The 17,242-nt window shown below is 40.3% G+C and overlaps 1 long non-coding RNA gene across 1 annotated transcript; it reads right to left on the bottom strand.

Moving 5' to 3' along the window:
• Positions 1 to 3,686: 3,686 nt before the first annotated feature.
• Positions 3,687 to 16,989, bottom strand: LOC142494401 (uncharacterized). Its single transcript, XR_012801418.1, has 3 exons — positions 16,865 to 16,989; positions 6,552 to 6,887; positions 3,687 to 4,592 (listed from the first exon to the last, which is right to left on the bottom strand). It is a non-coding gene; the product is annotated as an uncharacterized LOC142494401 (long non-coding RNA).
• Positions 16,990 to 17,242: the final 253 nt, after the last annotated feature.

Here is a 17,242-nt window from a genome sequence, read left to right as displayed (position 1 = left end):
GTTTTAAACACAACTGGTAATACTGGAACAATATATCTGTACCAATGTTGAATATTTGTTGTGTCTCTCCAAAACAATAAACAAAATTGAAACAAAAAAAAAATTATTAAACAAAATGTATTATAACTGAAAAGAGAATAAAGCAATAATATATCTCTTATAGAAAATGGGCTAGTTGCCAATCAATGTTTAAACCCATAGGGAAGCGCGTTTGGAGAATAAATATCCAATACGCTTCCCTATGGTTCAATAAATTGATGCGATCACCTCCTCTAGGTCTATTATTAATTAATTCAATGCCCAGGAAGGAAAAATTCCTGATGCCCCCCTGACCACATTTGGAGAAGTGCTTAGAAACAGGATGGTTAGTGTCATGCAATCTTATGAGTCTTAAGTGCTCTAATATCCTAACCTTAAAAGCTCTAATCGTTCTCACCACATATCTTTTGCCGCAGCCACATGTTATAAGATATACAACAAACTGACTTTTACAGTTTATGAAATTGTTGATATAATATTTCTTAATATGACTGTTGTCAACATCATGTGGCTGCTTCAAATTATCCTGAAAAAAACTTTTGGCTGGTTTCATACTGTATGTTTACAAACGCTACAAGAACCACATTTGAACCACATTTGAAAGAACCCCTGGTGATAAAAGATTTATCAATCCTAAAAGTAGTTATGTCACTTGGGGAAACATATGATCCGATGGTTCTCGCCCTACGGTACACAAATGCAGGACCAGCATCAGTACATTTTTTAAGCACAGGATCCATAGATAATACGTTCCAATGTTTGGAAATGATAGATTTAATTTTCCCACTTTGTTTATTAAATTGTGAGATAAATAATTGACATTTATTATTGAATTTTGCAGATCTATTTGTTCTGTGCAGATTCACATATTTCTCTGTGTCAGTATTTTGGTCATTATATTTCATCTTATATGTCTTTTCACACTTATTCCCTTGTTATTTCAAGTTAAATTAGTATTGTTTTTCGTTCTTTATTCCAGTTAGTTGTTTTTTGTTTTTAAATATTATAATCTTCTTGCATTATACATTTTAATATACTTTGTGATAATATGCATTTTTAAGTATTATCTTTCCCTTGATCGTTTTTTGAAGAGGTATAAGAGATTCAGTGGCTTTGGTCATTGTTATTGTGTTTTGATGTTTCCTTTTTGTCCTACTATGGTTGCCGTATGCATTGCCCTTACTAATATTGCTTCACACTGCCTGTATTGACAGTTCTGCCCTCAGACGGCGCCGTGTCGCTCTGCGCATGTGCAATGACGCGCATTGCGTCATGACGTCATTGTGCTTCCGTTTTTGGCGCGAAATTGCCTGCAGGTAAGAGGGTATTTAATGGATTGTATTACACTGAATTTTATCCTTGAAAAAGAACGCTGCGACGTTCGAAACGCTTGGATGGGTCTTTTGTCACATTAAAGTGCCCTTATATTCTATTTTTGATTCTGGGTCCTTCCTGCTCCGATTTTGCTTGTGCGCTCTGTTTCATCGTTCTATCCCTGCTTACTACACCATTGGAAGCTGCACAGCCTGCCTACCACTCCTAGGATATGTAAGTATTTGCTTATTATTCAGGGGAACCTGCCAATGAGACTGATTGTGGGTGGGCCTGTACCATCTACCACCTGTCTTCAGGAGGATAGTACCCATACAAGTGGTCATTATGAATTACCATTAATGCTATTATTCATTTCTATACCTTGGAAAAAGTGGTTTTGGCTTACAATATTCCTTAATTCCTGGCATTGGAGCGCTTTAGCCTATTTTTTCTATGAGTACCTACTGGTCATTGGAATGGGCTCCTACAGAAGTCATTTTGGGGAATTTCGTTTAAAGGACAAATTTATTCGTTAGCCCTGTTCCCAGTATGTGTGTTAACCGTGCAAATTGTGTTACATTGTGTGTATGTCTTTTCCTGAAATAAATTACAATTTATTTTACCTCCTTGCTTTGCTCAATCATATAATTTCGGTATAAAAAGGTGTTGATAAACCTGGTCTCCCATGACAAACACAACTGTGGGTTTTAATAGAGGTGATTAGTTCTTCATAATATGTATATTTTTTTGAAAACTGCATTTTAAAAAACAATCCAGATGGATGGCCTGTGTAAAGTTCACATTTCAGTTATTATATTACAATATTGAGTGCACTGAAAATTGAAAGTGACATGTAAAAAAGGAAATCAAATATTTATTCATGGTAATTTTCCAATTAAAATGATGTTTTGTGCAGTAGAGCAAAATTAGAATTTTGTCGCTGAATCATAGATTATTTTCACACATTCCATATTTTTAGAATACGTGTTTATTTATTATTATAATGAATAATCATAGGTGTTGCAAGGAGTCAAATTTCAGAACAATTTGACAACATCGTACATAGTATGCCAATGTAGAATTCTCGAAAAATTACTAACTCACCATCTCTCAGGATATTTGAAATACTAGGTTCTAAATTGTACCCATCTATGTTTTATTTTTTAAATTTCCAGTATTACCTGGGTTCCTGGGGTAAGGGTCTTCAAGATTGGTAAGGGGATCCTGTGCAGAGGCACATGGCAGCACAGGTCTAGAGGTGCCATGATCATGCAGTAGCACAGGCTCTCCCCATTCCCCTGTGCAAGCCAATTGCGTGTTGGGGTTTGCTGGCAAGGAGTGCAGCAAAAGGCACAGGGGAAATGTAAAGGGCACGGCGATGGTGAGCTCTAACTGTTAGAGAACGTATTGTCAACTAATTTTCAACATTATTTTTCCTGTATATTATATTTGTCAACAACATATCCAGAACATATTTTGGCAAATTTAAAGTCAATAATTATTTCAGAAACAGATTAACACATACAGTATGACGGTATAATTTAATGACAATACACTGTTGACACACTAATCTAGTTTTACAACTACTTTATCAATTTGTTGCAATGAGTACACACCAAAGTACAGATTCTAAAATTAATATTCAGGCTCAGATGCACAAAGCTCTGTTAGCCTACTAAATGCAATGGTAACCAAAATTAACTTTATGTTAATTCTAATGCATATGCATTTAAGAGAATAACGTTACTCTAACCTAGAGTTAACCACTGAAATTACATTTTGATACATTTCTACATATGTTAGAGTAAAACATATGCAAATAACATGGTACTTAGCTCTTAAAGCTGCCGTTCAGTCAATATCCTGCATGTGTGTTTTTTTTTTAATAAATCAGTTCTGTAGCAAGAAAAAATACTTTTAGCATTTTCTGTTTTAAAAACAACAACTTTTAAAGACCAATTTTCTTGTATTCTATTTTAACAGCCATTTACTAAGGCACTGCCCCTTCATGTCTTGTCACAAGCTCTGGCACACCCCTTTGTCAGCCCTGCCCTCCCTCTAGCACATGTCAGTGCAGAATTGCTCATGAATATTCATGAGCTTCCACTGACATACAAGCAGAATATAAACAGATCCCTTCACTAATTATGTCACCAAATTTCGACCTATCAATACATGGAGAACGAATTGACCTGCAGCTATACAGTTCTTTAGGTAATTAGAGATTGCACACATAAAACTATTGAAGTAAAAAAATAAATAAAAAAAAAAAAAAAAAAAAAAGACTGAACTGCAGCTTTAATGTACTATTGAAATAGTTATGTGTCTGATTAAGATATATATTAACAATTATATAGCATTCAGAAACACACGAGAGGTGCATCTGCTGAAGTATAATTTAGGTTATGTACTAAACGGTGTAGTTTATTTTTGTGCTCAAAGTTAATGTACTGTAGTATATCTTTCTAACAGTTGCCATGATATGTTATATAGTGTGTACAAACTAAATGATGTATGTACAATGACATTACAACTATTTGGGGGAATAATTACGAAGATACAGACATACTTAAATAAATTTTTCATACACACAGTTAAAGCACTGTGGCTGAAAAATAAAGTGCTTTGCCAACAGAAGGGACAGGCCGGCTAGGCCCCCTTGTTCATAGCCTCCCACACCTAACAGGAACTTGGACCACTTGTTGCCCAGGTGGACTAGGGTAAGTACTGTAGCAGGAGGAGTAAGAACAATGGGGCTGGCTGTCAACATCGAAACCCCTGAGGAAGAAAATGAGTTGTAGAATGTACACAGTCAAAGCTGGTTGAATGTTTTCAGCTGCTTTCTGTACTGCCCAGATTAGTCTGTTGGTACATGGCTAAAGGCTATGAGTCATGGTACAGAAATGCCGGTGTGCAATTCCATGAAAGATGAGTAAGATCAGTATGAATCTTATTGTACGTTGTATACGCATTAAGTAATGCTGGCACTGCAGGATGGTCTGGCAATTGTGCTCACATAAAGCATCTACCGGTGCAGAGATAGCTCTTGAAGGAGAAGGTGACGAAGCTGGTGATGAAGCAGGGAATGGAGCTGGAGGTGCAACAGGTGAGGAAGCTGGAGCTTGCTCACTCCTCTTCTGTAACCTCAGTGAGGGTTAGGATCACTGTTTCCTTCTATTTAACAGGATGTTCCTGCAAGGAGGTTTCCAGTTCCAGAGGTGGCTGTTTGCTTGATAGTCCTTCAGAAATGTTAAAAAAATATATATAGAAATTAAAAATATAGTGTTTGAGTATATATAACACAATTGCTATACAGTTTATGTGAACAAACATATGTATGTGTGTGACTTGCAAATAATACTACTTGACCCTACCTGTCTTTCTAATTATTGGCCTTTTGCCTCTAAACTCCATGATCGCCATGTACTGTATTCTCTCGCTTGCTCCATTTTTTCATCTCCTAATCATTACACTCAGCTTATATTGTTAAACCTCTCTGCAGCCTTTAATACTGTGGACCACCCTCTTCTCCTTCACATTCTCCATACTCTTGGTATGCATAACAAAGCTCTATCCTGGATTTTCTCTTACCTTTCCATCATACTTTCAATGTCTCGTTTGATAACACCTCCTCCTCCTCTGTCAATCTCTCTGTGGAGGTACCCCAGGGTTCTGTCATGGGCCCTCTTCTCTTTTGTCTTTACACACTTTCTCTAGGTAACCTTATCACATCTCTTCGGTTCAAATATCCCCTAAATCCTGATGACACACAAATTTACTTTTCAATCCCTGACCTTACACCTGCTGTTCAGACCAAAGTCTTTCAATGTCTCTGCGCTATACCATCCTGGATGGCCCTCCAACGATGCAAAGTTAACATGTAAAAAACGGAGCTCCTCATACTTCCTCCCAAGTCTGGCCCTACTGCCCCTTCTACTTTACTATTGGCAGCACACCCAGTATCACAAGCACACTGCCTACAGATGAGAAAACGACTATTCTAAAGCTTGCCTTAAACTAGCCCGGTTACATTCTGGGTATGTGCTGGGTATGTGCTGGGCTAATTTAAGGCAAGTTTAAGGCATTTGTGCATTGACTAATGACCCATAGGATTAACACAGCAGGGGTCCCTGGCAGTCCCATTCAGTTTGAATAGGACTGCCAGGGACCCCCGCTGTTAATCTGATGGGCCATTAATCAATGCAGAAATGCTCGGGGTAGTTTAAGGCAAGTTTAAGACATGTATCCAGCGTGTACCTTGGTCTTTTTGGCGATTGCCATTGGTTTGTGTTAGAATAGTCGCAGTCTCTGCTGTAGGTGTCACTTTTGACTCCTCCCTCACATTCTCCTCTCACATTAACAATGTAGATAAAACCTGTATTTTTTCCCTCTGCAACATTGCAAAGATACATCCTTTCCTCTGTTGCTCTACTACTAAAACTCTAACGCAGGCCCTCATTCTCTCCTCTCTCGATTTTTGTAACCTTCTGCTGTCCAAACTTCCTGTCTCTCATCTGTCTCCCCTTCAATCTATCCGAAACCCTGCGGCTAGAATAACTTTACCCTCTCCAAAATCTGTCTCAGCATCTCTCCTGCTGAATCCTGCTCCTGACTTCCTATCAAATTCCGTATTACACTCAAAATTCTCAAACTCACTTTTAAGGCTATACACTCTTCTGCCCCTCTTTACTGTACATCCCAAATTTTTCTCGCTATACAGTACGCCATGCTCAAGGATATGGTCTAACCTCTGGAATGCCCTTTCCCTCAATATTTGACTAGCACCCTCTTTATTCACATTTAAGACCCATCTTAAAACACACCTCATTAATATAGCATATGGGTAGCTACGTGGCTTATACTATACACTTCACACATTATCCCCTTGCACTTACCAGCCCATCTTCCTACTTTCCCTGTATGTTCTTCCTTCTTACCACTTAGATTGTAAGCTCTTCGGGCAGAGACTCCTTTTCTTAATATTACTGTTATGTCTGAAGAGCTTATTCCCATTATGTGTTATATTATTATGTCACATGTATTACTGCAGTGAAGTGCTATGTACATAAATGGAGCTACAGTATATAAATAAAGATATACATACATACATACATTCAATATGTGATATAGGATGTAGTGTTTCATTTTACATGTAACATTACATTACAATACTCTATATGATGTCTTCTTGTACTTACCAGGTGGCTCTTGTGGAAGATCTAATGTCCATCACCAGCAATGGAAGCCCTTGTACATGGGAAGGTGATATGAGTTCCATCATATGTCTCGTACATGGACAGTCAGTTGTAGCAGGCATCCCCCTCCTGTCTGCCTTTTCAGGCCAGCATGGTCAGCCTTTTTTTTCTTGTGTTTCCTCTTACTGTCTGCCCAGGGCTTCTTCAGCATATCGATACTGTAGACAGTATTCCCGAGAGCATTTATCCAGTTGAGTAGATTGACCCAAATTCAGTTCTTTGCCACAGTACTGTTTTTTGGATGCAGTTCCCCTAAATGAATTCAAAAGCCACACTGACCTGTAAGGAAGCACAAAGAGCAAATTGATTGTATAGCATCACAGGTAATGTGAGCGTACTCATGAAACTGTTTTCCTGAAAGTTCAGAGTTCTTAGCTTGCTTCTTCCTGAAGCACCACACAAACATCGACAGAAGAGATGAGCACAGCGTTTGATGAATGAAGGGCTGGATGCAGACGAAAAATATATATTTCATGGGTATAAAAGCAACACACAAAGGTAAAATCTCTAACGCATTTCATGCTGTAAGAAGTGATTTATCGAAGAGTACAACACACAGGGTCTGAAATGTCTCTAATACCGCTATGCAGAGCAGGTAAGGGGCCACCCACACCAAAACCTGAATGGATGACAGCTGTGGTAGTTTATAGTGGAGGCTAGGCGCCTCCTCCCGGACAGAGGGACGGACAGATAGCAGCCCAAGAGATCCCAAAAATACATGAAATATTTCAAAACGGAAAAAACTCCATAACAATTTACAAATTGCACTAAGGTATTGTGAGATATGATAATCAATAACATACATAAAACACCTTAAATAAAAAACTTCATAGTGTACATTTATATATAGGATATAACAGTATAATGGAGATGCAACATAACCATTAGTTTACAAGTAATTCAAATCCAAGATCAATTTAAATATACAACCAGGAAGCACATGTCCTAAATAATCACTTAATCATGATACTCACTTAGCTGTACATTAAATCACGAATGGCTGGTAAGAAATAACAGGATACTTCTAATGATACTATCTTAGTAACCCCCATGGGTAATTTCAATGAAAATACAGCACATACTGTAGGTGGGAGAAGCATGAATGAAGAAACAATATCCCATGCTAAAAACAATATATATATATATATATATATATATATATATATATATATATATATATATATATATATATATATATATATATATATGTAGCCCCCTGAAAACAGCACAGGCTATACCTATCTCCCTTCTACTGTGGTAAGTCCTGTTAAGATCAGGCACCAGTAATCATCATGGGTTTTCCCCCTTCATAGCCCTGCCCTGAGTGGTAGATGAAGGCCTGGCCTCTGCTGCAGGCGTGAGCAAGAGGGGAGGTTCTGCTGACATCACGAGAGGTGGGGCTAGCTCTATATTTAGCAGCCAACTCCTGTAAGTGAAGAGTCTGCCGTGGGACTGGCTGAGAGTGAGTCCTGCGGATCGGTCCAAGGACTTGGAAGAGACAGGCGGTCTCACCTGCGCAGCGTGCAGGAGCAGAGAGAGGAGTAGAGCTGATAGCCTTATAGACCTGGTGGACCAATGCCCCTCACCCCACTGCCTGGGGTGAGGGGGAGAATCCAAGCCCCACCGCGAGGATAACCTCGGAGGTGGGCCGCGGGGTATTGAAGCCCAGCCCAGACCATCCTGTCGGAGGAGAGACTTGGAGGGAAGGAGAAACTCACGATAGAAGGAGAGTATACATAGAAAACTCATACTGTGTAAATCATCATAAGAGCTCTCATCAAAATGCCAAGGATAACGAAGGCCCTATTATCAGAAATAATAAATAACAAGATTGTACATAGATAGAGAGACCTAACCCATATATGTACAATAAATATAGAGGCTAAGGGGCCGTTCACTAAACTTCGATAAATTCATTGCAATATCGATTGGGTTGGCATCTTCCTACCGAACGCTATGCAATTTGTGAAAAAACGCTAGTCACTAAGAAAAATCAAAACATTTTAGCGTTTGGAAAAAAGTGCCATACCTCGCTAGTTTGTATTTGCTTTACAAGTATAATTAACTTAATGTTCCCTTTTGCTCCAGTAGTCTGGAAGAGCTGCACAGCGAGAAGCTGCATCTCCCTGCACAGCTCTTACAGGCGATCGCATCGTTCTAATTTTAATAACATACAGTAGGATAGAAGTAGGGGGTCTCTGGAGCTGAACTGCATTCATTACAGGTAAACGGACCCCCTGCTTCCTGAGGTACAGGCCTCCATAGGGGGTGCCGGTAACAACGGAAAGTTTACACGTCCCAGTCTCATGACGCGGGAGATGTAAACTTGCAGGAGTAACCGGCACCCCCTACGGAGGCTTGTAGCTTGGGGAACAGGGGGTTCCTGGACCGGAATTAAAGTGGTTCAGCTCCAGAGACGCCCTGTTCATTCCTAGGATATTAAAAATAAAACACACCTTCATTAGCTTATTGGCTAACTGCTAAGGTAATAAAGGGGTTAAACAGCGTTTCCCGGTTTGTTGGTGATATAAGGGGGTGGTAAAGCTTGTAAGGCCCCCCGGGAGTGTTGTGGGAGGAGTTAACCCTTTCATTACCATAGCGGTTGAAGGGGTTAACACCTCCTGCGAGGCCTAACCACCCACCCCAGGGTAACTACAAGCTTCACCCGCCCCCTCTACCACCAACAACACCACACAGGAATGAGCAAAAGTGCTATTAGTTAAATATGGCAAATAGCATGTTTGCCCATTCAAATATACAATACAGTGCAATAAAATAAAATACAGTTATATAAAAAAAATACAGTAGCCATTTTATCCATTGATTGTCACTGTGGTTACCTATGCCCTCAATGGGGGCATAGATAGGCAGAATGGCAATCAATGGGCACCATACTACCCACCTTCTCTACCCTCCCCCCCTTAAACACATTCAGTAATGGTCAAAATCCCTATTATCCAGATCTGGATATAAGTGCATGTGCCCATTAAAAATAAGCATTAGCCAGCCAACAAATAGAAAATAAAAGTTGCACTTACCAATGCCGAGATAAAGACTGTCTTCATCTTCACCTTCATGGTCCTCTTCCTCTTCCATGGCACCACCAATAAAATAAAAAAATAGCTACCGTCCTGCAACCCTTAATCACCTTAGAAGTTAATAACCACTATGGTAATTAAGGGGTATACCTCCCTCCCCCTGCTGCCCACCCAGAGGCCTAACCCCCCACCGCAGGGCAATTACCCCCGCTCTCTCCCCATCACCACACATTCAAATGGGCAAAACCAGATATTGCTAATAGCGCTTTTGTCCATTTGTGTTGAAATAAATAAAAAATTATATAATAAAATTAAAGTTACATTTCAATAATTTAAAATAAATAGTAGTCAATAAACCAATTGATTATCACTGTGGTTAACTATGCCCTCAACAGGGGCATAGATAACCACATTGGCAGCCTAAAAAAGTGACATAATAATAATAATTGGAAAAAAACATTACAATAGAATAAAATAAAACAGTAGCCAAAAGTAAAAACAGTAGCCAAAAAATGCATTGATTGTCACTGTGGTTAACTATGACTTCAACTGGCACAGACAACCACATTGGCAATTAATGGGCAACATAAAGAACATTACAATTAAATAAAATACAATCAAAGTGTATCTTATGCTTGCCGGAATGAAGGCTCATCCTCCCCATTAAAACTGCAGCACCAACAACTTTTGACCCATGATGCAATGAATCTCATCTTGAGGAACAGCAGGATTTGTAGAAGTCCATGATCCTCAGTTGTTTGAAGAGGAGTCACCGGTCTTATCTTATCTTCTTAACTTCTTTATTTTCTTATCTTCTATCTTTTCTTCTTTCTTGTATTTGCCATTTCTTTGTGGGGGCGGGGGGAGGGGTTATTGGGGGTAGAGGTGGTGGGTGAAAGGGGTAGTTTCCACAGGTGGGTGGTTAGGCCTCCTGGGTGGGTAGTGGGAGGGGTTCACCCATTCATTGCCTTAGCGGTAGTAACTGCTAAGGTAATGAAGGGGTTAATCCCTACCACAACTCTCCCAGTAGACCTAACCACCCACCCTGGGACAACTACCCCCTTCACCCACCCCTTTTACCCCCAATAAACCGGGTAATCTGGTTTAATTGCATCATTACCTTAGCGGCTAGCCACTAAGGTTATGAAGCTGCTTTTATTTAATTTTAATTCCATAGTATTGAAGCAGGGTTTCCCCAGACCTGAACTGCATTAATTTCAGCTCCGTGACCCCCTGCTTCCTGTGCTACAGGCCCCGGTATGGGTTGCCAATTTCTTTGGCAAGTTTAAATCTTCCATATCACATGACCGGGACATTTGAACTTGGCGGAGAAACCGGCAACCCATACTGAGGTCTGTAACTCGGGAAGCAGGGGTCCCTGGGGATTAAATTAATGCGGTTCAGCTCCCGCGACCTCCTATTTCAATTATATATTATTAAAATAAAAGGAGTGCGATCACCTGTTGAAGGTGCTCAGAGAGTGTGACTGATTCTGTCAACTCTGTGCATCTCTTCCTGACTAATGAAGCCCGGTAGGATTAACACAGGGTTAGTCCCATTCAGAAGCCCCTGTTAATCCTGATGTGCAATTCCACCCTGCTCTGCACTTGGCTGTGAATGCACCACGTTTGGTCCGCGGTTCATCAGCACATGTTGCGCGGCATGTTGGAAAAATGGTCTGCATTTGTATTTACCATTGTAGAATCAATTGCAATAAGAGTGCCACAGGAGGAAGTCACAACTTCTATATTAACAAACAATTGGTTAACTGAGGAAGAAGTTCATAGGTGGCTTGATAAAATTAAAGTAAATAAGGCACCTGGCCCCGATGGCATACATCCAAGAGTTCTCAAGGAGTTAAGTTCAGTAATAGCCAAACCATTATATTCAATATTCAAGGACACTATTTACACAGGCTCAGTACTACAGGATTGGCGTAAAGCAGACATGGGGCATATATTTAAAAAGGGAACTAGATCAAAACCGGGTAATTACAGACCTGTAAGCCTATCAGCAATAGTGGGGAAGCTACTTGAAGGTTTAGTATGGGATAATCTTCAGGAATACCTAATGGAAAATAAAATTATTAGTAATATTCAATATATTATTCATGGATTTATGAAGGATAGGTTGTGCCAAACTAACCATATTATTTTCTTTGAGGAGGTAACTAAGGTTATGCAGTTGATGTGATTTTGCTTTGCTTTGATTTTGCAAAGGCTTTTGATTTGGCTCCCCACAAGAGGTTAGTGAACAAAATAAAGCTAATTGGACTCAGTAAAAATATTTGCACCTGGATTAAAAACTGGTTGAAGGATAAACAACAGGGAGTTGTCGTAAATGGAACTTTTTCAGGTTGGGCTAAAGTTGTGCATCGAGTACTGTACCTCAAGGATCGGTACTAGGATCCGACTTTTTTTACATGTTTATTGATGACTTTGAGGTTGGTATAGAGAGAAAAGTATTCATATTTATTGGTGAAACTAAATTGTGTAAGGTATTAGAATCAGAGCAGGATATAATTTCCCTCCAGAAGGACTTGGATAGACTGGAAACTTTGACAGAAATGGCAGATCAGGTTTTATACAGATACAGTAAATGTATGGTTATGCATTTGAGAAAAAAGAATAGACAGGCAACTTACAAACGAATTGGGGATAAATTAGGAGAATCTTTGATGGAGAAGAATTGGTGTTAGGGGGCGGCCCCAGTCACTTTTACAGCGCACGCCGAGGCGTGCGCTGTGCTATCAAGCCCCGCCCCCCCAGTCAGGCCGGTCCCAGTCCCTACCTTGTCGCGCACCGCTGGTTTTCAGGCAGGCAGAGGAATTTGAAATTAACATCTGCGATGGAGGCGTGGCCATGCCCCCGCCGGCGGTTCAGCCAATAAGGGCGAACCAGCCACGGGACGTCATGGCCACGCCCCCGGAAACTCATAGCCACGCCCCCTCCCATCGCAAATCTTCCCTCTCCCCTCAGACCGCCTATCGCGGTGTAGAGCTGTGCACGCGCCGCCCCCCGTGGGCGTGCATGCCACAGTGAAGACTGGGGACTCAGCCTTACACCACTGGACGGGAGATCTCAGACTCTGTTGTGGTGCTCACCTACCGGTACTGTATACAGAAGTCCCTGAGCTTCCGCTGATGTTAGTGGGGATATTAGTGGGGATGATTTACAGGACAGGTGACCACTCTCTTCTCCAATGGTACAGGGCCTCCATTCCCACAGGGCCTATCGCAGATAGGTGCAGTCCCTGTAGAAAACATATTGCCCTCCCTGAAAGACTGCAGCCTCAGTTTTTAGACTAAACACCAACATATTCTTATTTTATAAGCTCCGATACTGCCAGTGCAGTGGTATTGGAGCTTACAAAATAAGGCCATTGATGCATCTGATCCGGTACAAGTGCTTATTAATGTTGTATTTTTATTGTTATTGTCTTCACACCTACTGTACAGATTCAGATGACAATAATGGTAGATGTAGATGTGTACAAGGAATGCTATTTTCTAACAAAAATCTCTGTTTTCTTGGGCATAAAAATATACTATTGTATTATTGTCAGAAATTGCTTCAGGGATATTGCTACAGTATTTGTTTCATGTCGGATGGTGGTTTCAAAAGCTATTTTCTCACCAATTGTGGTGCTCACCTACAGGTATACAGAAGGCCCTGAGCTTCTGCCAATATTAGTGGGGACAATTTACAGGACAGGCTTTTGGTGACAGCTCTTCTTGAATGGTACAGGTCCTCTAGACCCACAGGGCCTATCGCAGATAGGTGCAGTCCCTGTGGAAAACATCTTGCCCTCCCCCTGAAAAACTGCAGCCTCAGGCAGGAGTATAAAAACAGGAACTCACATTTTATTCAGCACAGCATTAGACTACAGCATTGCATCACTACAATATATCTTTCTTCTTGTCCCTGGACTCAACCCCCAGGGCTTGAGGCCCCAAAAATCTATCCCAATCTCCCACACTCCCTGGTGGAGCACAGGGTATCTTCTCCCACTCCCCTGAGGGAGGGAAGACCTGGAACCGGGTCCCTGGTCCAGGATAGAACTCAACACACACACCACACTCCCCAGGAGGGGAGAGGGAAGAACAGAACTACATTTGACTTCAGCTCCTTTTTGTTACCAGAGAGTGGCCCCAGGTCTCAGTCCATATAGGCGGTACCTAGGTCTCAGACACACTCCCCCTGTCACTCAAGGGAGCTGCTTACTGCATCAGGGCATAGATTTAACCCTTGACACTGCCTGCGCTGGTACCAGGGCTTACATGTTAGGCAGCTAAATTTGTAGCCTTGGGGGTTACCTGGCTACAGATAGAAGGGAAGTAAACATAACCTCTATAAGCATTAGTAAGACCCCACTTTAAATATGGCGTATATATGTGGAGAGGTTTGCTAAATTAGATTTGTTTACATTAGAAAAGAGGCATCTAAGTGTGAATATGATAACTATATACAAATATATTCAGGGACAATACAAGGAGCTTTCAAAAGAACTATTCATCCCGAGATAGTACAAATGACACAGGGTCACACCTTTTAAGGTTAGAGGAAAAGTGATTTCACCAGCAGCAAAGGAAAGGGTTCTTAACTGTAAGGGCAATTCAAATGTAGAATTCATTACCCATGGAGACTGTGATGGCAGATCCAATAGATAGATCCAATAGATATTTCCCAAAAAAAGGTTGAATAGCTTTTTAGAAAGGAAAGGTACATTATACACGGATAAACCAAATAAGTAAACATATGTAAGGGAGTAATCTGATTGCCAAACTTTGGAATCAGGAAGGATTCTTTTTTCCCTTAATGAGACAGCATTGGATGATGTTTCGTTGGGGTTTTTGTTTGCCTTCGTCTGGATCAATATTCTATAAATACAAATGTAACGGTTTTTCTGGACCCACCCATTCTCAGATTGGCCCCTGTGGTCTAACCGGTCCCCATTACATGTCTGTATGTTGTGGTGCACCTGCTGGCTTACAGGACTCCTGAGTCTCCCCCTGGGTTGGTATGGGGATATCAGCATGACAGGCATCTGAGGTAGTGGGGATTGAGTCCTACTCACATCTGATGCAGTGCCTCCACCTCATCAGGATCTCTGCATCCGCATGGGGATATATCTGATGAGGAACTCCTTCTTGGTGCCTTCCTCTGCTGAGTAACTCCACACTCACACATGAGGGGTTCGGTGAATAAGGGCATCTTTATTATCATCATAGGCAGACTGCGCCTCACAGCGGTCGTACTCAGCCGCTCATTCCTTTGCTGCACTCCATCTGGAAGGTTCCTCCTTCTCCTTATAGTGTTGCTCTCCACCTCTCCCCTTAGGGAGATTCACCAGCTTGTCTCTCTGCTTTGAGCTGCCAGACTCACAGCTATTGCATCAGACACTGCAACACTTTTGCAGACCTCCACATGACTCTCCTGAACAGAGTCAGAACACCAACAGAACATTCTGGAACAACACACTAACTTTAGGCAGTGCTGTGTCTTATATAGGCTCTAGAAATGACTCACCCCTGTGTCACTAATAGTGGACACAAAGCATGTTGTCACTTCCTTTGTATACATATGACACCTCACCAGGGTGTGAGGGCAAACTCCCATGATTGTTACTGGCAAACCTGCATACTTACCAGGATTACTGCCAGCATGAAGGAGATATGTACACCAATTTTACACATGGCTATACAAATATAGAATACGTTTCTGTATTCTAAATGTAACATATGTTGAACTTGATGGACGTATGTCTATTTTTTTATCTCATCTACTATGTAACTATGATACATCTGGTTAGATCATTTTTACCATTGGATTCCTTCTTGTTACAGTCCTTGAGATGCTTACAGATGCAAGTAGCTGCAAAATCAGTGCCAAGAATACAATGAATTCCACGATTTCTCTCTTAGTCACACCTAACTTTTGTATCTGTACTGTGTAAAATAAACTATTAAACTGAATGGGGTTATGCTGTGTGATATTTCTACAGCGGCTTTGTAATTAGGTGCCCAAGTGTTTATGCCTTCATGTATTTCAATGCTGCTTAGGCTACATTTGAACCAGTGTTTTTTCTGCCTTAAAAGAGATGGCAAGTAAAGGTAATTATCAGAATTTATAGGTACACTAAAGAGAAGCCAAATTATTTAAATCCAAATTATTAGTCAATCACAATGTTTGCTAGGTTTTTATTTTAACAAAGAATAACATTTCCCCAAATTATATACAATCTCAAAATATGCCAGAATGTAATACTTGAGCAACATCAAAGAAACAGCAATTTCATAAGTAAAAAATCCCATACATACACATCATAACATGAATTTGCCATTACTGGTAAGGTAGCTTTGACGTGAAAGCAAGCCACCGTGACTTCTTCTGATAACCATATTTATTTACAATTTGAATAATATAATTTGTTTGAGGAATGTGTTCAATGCATTTCTTCAGAGTGCTAAAGAAAATAAATGACTGTTGTATATATATGGTACTGTATTTCAAGTACTGGAGCTTTTAAAAACGCAGACTTCCAGCAGATGGCAGCATCTTAATCTATTTTCATGATTTCATGTTAGCTTTTGTACTGTAATTCAAAGATTTTTACCTGACAGTTTATATTGTAACTGTAATTTTTTTTGCTAGCAACAAAACTGTCAATTAGGAAATAATATTTTCCAATTATCCATGTTGAAGTGATCTCTATAATACTCATTTAATATTTCTGTTGTTTATCTCTGCTAAATATTTCATCACTGCCCAGCCTTGTTTAATGCTGCACATTTTAATGGAAGGTTATTAGACAATATTCGTAGCCATGGAAGCAACAATCTTAAAGCCAACATGAAGTGCCCAGATGAAACAAAGCAAATGATAGCAGATGTCAAAAATGAGATAAAGGAAAAGCACTGCTTCAAACAAGAATGTGAAGAATTGAGATAGGACGGTTTAGTATGATCCTTGAAAAAACATAGGAAAGATAAATAGCAACATATTGTGGCAGAGGATTGTACTGACCAATGTAATTTTTACAAAATGAAGCCAGACGTTATCACTGTTTATCCTAGGCTTGCTCAAATAAGATTATTGAACCTAAATATAACCTTCTTAAACATGAACTATAAACAAACAGACTACCAGTGTCAAAGAAACTAAATATATTGATTTGCATATGCAAAACAAGGGGCGCCAGAGTAGATTTCTGCCATACCTATTTTTTAGCTGAAGAATCCCATGTCAACAACAGATGTAGCAAGACGTACTGCTTTGTGTACCGTGGACCGGCTGTGGGAAGATGCTGGAAGGCAATGAAAAGTCATCCCGCTGTTAGGTGGTGTTTTCTATTTGAATGTAAATTTGTGTATACGACGGCCAGATGGCACTACACTCTGTTTAGTGGCTTTGTGTTCCAGGGAATTACTGTACGTACTGTCCTGGAAATGTTGCGCGTGTCACGGATGGTTTTAACAAAGAACAAGAATGCGGGTGGATCTATATCTACAGATATATATTTATACTTACCGGGGGTTACCCACCTGGGTAAGTCTTTTTTTGGGGGCAAATAGAACTGTGCTATAATATAAGGAAT

This window comes from Ascaphus truei, chromosome 5 (assembly GCF_040206685.1).
Source record: "Ascaphus truei isolate aAscTru1 chromosome 5, aAscTru1.hap1, whole genome shotgun sequence".
Classification (NCBI taxonomy): domain Eukaryota; kingdom Metazoa; phylum Chordata; class Amphibia; order Anura; family Ascaphidae; genus Ascaphus; species Ascaphus truei.
Note: the sequence above shows the minus strand (reverse complement) of the source record. Positions and strands in the feature narration are given on the sequence as shown.